Below are 2,373 nucleotides of genomic sequence, written 5' to 3' on the forward strand. Positions count from 1 at the left end.
GTTAGGCCTAAGATTAGGTTTAGGGCTTGGGTTATGGATTGGCATAGGATTAGGGAAAGTTTTAGAGTTAGGGTAAAGGTTAGGATTTTGTTTAGGACTAGGGTTAGGGTTAGGGTTAGAATTAGGATTAGGGTTAGTGCTATGGTTAGGGTTAGGTTTAGGCCTAGAGTTAGTCATAGGCTTAGGGTTAGGATTATGGTTAGGCTTAGTGTTACATTAGGGTTAGGTTTAGGTGTAGTTTTATGGTTATGGTTAGGCCTAGTGTTAGGGTTAGTGTTAGGGTTATGCATAGGTTATGTTAGGGTTAGGGTTAGGATTAGGTTTAGGGTTAGGGTTAGTTTTAAGTTTAGGACTAGGGTTAAGTGTAGGGTTAGGGGTAGGTATAGGGTTAGGTTTAGGTCTAGAATTAGGGATAGGGTTAGGGATAGGCCTCAGGTTAGGTTTATGGTTAGCATTAGGGTTAGGCCTAGGGTTAGGGTTAGGATTAGGGTTAAGGTTAGGGTGAGGGTTAAGTTTAGTGATAGTGTTAGTGTTAGGGTTATGGTTAGGCCTAGAGTACAATTTAGGGCTAGTTTTTGATTAGGCCTAGGTATAGGTTCAGGTTTAGGCTTAGGATTAGGGCTAGGGATAACTTTAGGGTTAGGTCTAGGTTTATGGTTAGGGTTAGGATTAGGGTTAGCGATAGGGTTAGGATTAGGGGTAGGGTTAATTTTAGGGTTAGGTAAGGTTAAGTTAGGTTAGGTTTAGGGTTAGGTGTAGGCCGAGGGTTAGGGTTAGGGTTAGTGTTCAGTTTAGGTTTAGGGTTAGTCCTACGGTTAGGATTATGTTTAGTTGTAGGGTTTGGTTTAGGCCAATGGTTAAGTGTAGGGTTAAAGTTAGGCCTCGGGTCAGGGTTAGGTTTAGGCTTAGAGTTAGCATTAGTCCTGGGTTTAAGTTTAGAATTAGGGTTAAAGTTAGGTCTGAGGATAGGCCTAGGGTTTATTTAGGGTTAGGGTTAGTTTTAGATTTAAGGTTACTGTTAGGTTTACAACTCGGTTTAGGCTTAGGGTGAGGATTAGGCACAGGGTTTGGGCTAGGATTAGGGTTAGGGTTAGGCATAGGGTTAGGGTTAGTGCTAGCGTTAGTGTTAGAATTAGGGTTAGGTTTAGTGTTAAGGTTAGGATTAGGTTTAGGCCTAGGGTTAGGTTTAGGCTTAGGGTTACAATTATGGTTAAGCCTAGTGTTACTTTAGGGTCAGGGTTATTTTTAGGTGTAGTTTTAAGGTTATGGGTTAGGCCTAGTGTTAGGTTTAGTTTTAGGGTTAGGCATAGGGTTACGTTAGAGTTAGGATTAGGGTTAGGTCTATTGTTAGGTTTATGCCTAGGATTAGGGTTAGGGTTAGGGTTTTCATTAGGGTTAGGGTTAGGTTTAGTGTTAGACTTAGGGTTAGGGTTTGGATTAGTGTTAGGGGTAGGGGTAGGTTTAGGCTTAGGTTTAGGGTTAGGCCTCAGCTTACACTTAGAGTTAAGGTTAGGGTTGTGGTTAGCCTGGGGTTAGGGTTGGGGTTAAGGTTAGGGTTAGGTACGGGTTTGGGTTAGGGTTAGGCCTAAGAATAAGGTTAGGGTTAATCCTAGGGTTATGGTTATGGTTATGGTTAGGTTTAGTGTTACGGTTAGGGTTAGGGTTAGGCCTAGGTTTAGAGTTAGGAATAGGGTTAGGCCTGGGTTTAGGGTCAGGTTTAGGGTTAGTGTTAATGTTAGCATTAGGCCTAGGGTTAGGGAAAGGTTTAGGGTTATGGTTATGGTTAGGATTTTGGTTAGGACCAGGCTTAAGGTTAGGGTTAGAATAAGGTATAGCTTTAATGTCAGGGTTAGGGTTAGGGTTAGGGTTAGGCTGAGGGTTAGGCTGAGGGTGAGGCTTAGGCCTAGGGTTAGGGCTAGGGTTGGCCCTATGTTAGGGTTAGTGTTAGAGTTAGTTTTAGGGTTAGGCCTAGGGTTAAGTGTATGGTTAGGGGTAGTTGTAGGGTTTGATTTAGGCCTAGAATTAGGGATAGGGCTAAGGCTAGGCCTCAGGCTAGGTTTATTGTTAGCATTAGGGTTATGCCTAGGGTTAGGGTTAGGATTAGAGTTAGGGTTAGGGTGAAGGTTATGTTTAGTGATAATGTTAGTGTTAGGGTTATGGTAGGCCTAGAGTTAGGGTTAGTGTTAGGTTTTGATTTAGGCCTAGGTATAGGTTTGGGTTTAGGGTTAGGGTTAGGGCTAGGGATAACTTTAGGGTTAGGTCTAGGTTTATGGTTAGGTTAGGGTTAGGGTTAGCGTTAGGGTTAGGTTTAGGGGTAGGGTTAAGTTTAGGTTTAGGGTTAGGGTTAGGGTTAGGTGTAGGCCTAAGGTTAGG

This window comes from Echinops telfairi, unplaced genomic scaffold, assembly GCF_000313985.2.
Source record: "Echinops telfairi isolate 266 unplaced genomic scaffold, ASM31398v2 ScPeMD7_5868;HRSCAF=6743_1, whole genome shotgun sequence".
In the NCBI taxonomy this organism is placed as follows: domain Eukaryota; kingdom Metazoa; phylum Chordata; class Mammalia; order Afrosoricida; family Tenrecidae; genus Echinops; species Echinops telfairi.